Source organism: Triticum dicoccoides, chromosome 3A (assembly GCF_002162155.2).
Source record: "Triticum dicoccoides isolate Atlit2015 ecotype Zavitan chromosome 3A, WEW_v2.0, whole genome shotgun sequence".
NCBI lineage: Eukaryota > Viridiplantae > Streptophyta > Magnoliopsida > Poales > Poaceae > Triticum > Triticum dicoccoides.
In genome coordinates this window covers 555,903,879-555,904,528 of record NC_041384.1, presented here as the reverse complement: position 1 = coordinate 555,904,528, position 650 = coordinate 555,903,879, and positions in this window count along the sequence as shown.

The following is a 650-nucleotide window of genomic DNA, read 5'->3' as shown; positions in this document are numbered from 1 at the left end:
CCGAAATAGTTTGTCCAGTTTGTTCACGAAGTGCGTCCAGTTCTTGCCGTGACCCGCGGGTGATATGATGATACCATGCCAAGTTTCAACATTTTCAGGATTCATTTTGTAGTGATTTTCAATTTCACGGTCATTTAGCTCTCTAAACAATTAGGTAAATGACCAAAAAACAACAAATGATGTCAGAACATGTTGGAAATTGATGACGTCGCTTTGAATGCTGCATACTGAACATGAAAGAAGTCTGGAGTTCAAATAAGTTATTAAAAACATTGAATTGGCCGTGTAACAGATGAGTTCTCGTCCGAAACCCTGATACTCCGAAATAGTTTGTCCAGTTTGTACACGAAGTGCGTCCAGTTTTTGTCGTGACCCTCTCTACTCTTTCGCGTGTGCTATGCGGGTGATATGATGATACCATGCCAAGTTTCAACATTTTCAGGATTCATTTTGTAGTGATTTTCAATTTCACAGTCATTTAGCTCTCTAAACAATTAGGTAAATGACCGAAAGACAACAAATGATGTCAGAACATGTTGGAAATTGATGATGTCGCTTTGAATGCTCAATACTGAACACAAAATAAGTCCGGAGTTCGAATAAGTTATTAAAAACATTGAAGTGGCCGTGTAACAGATGAGTTCTCGTCC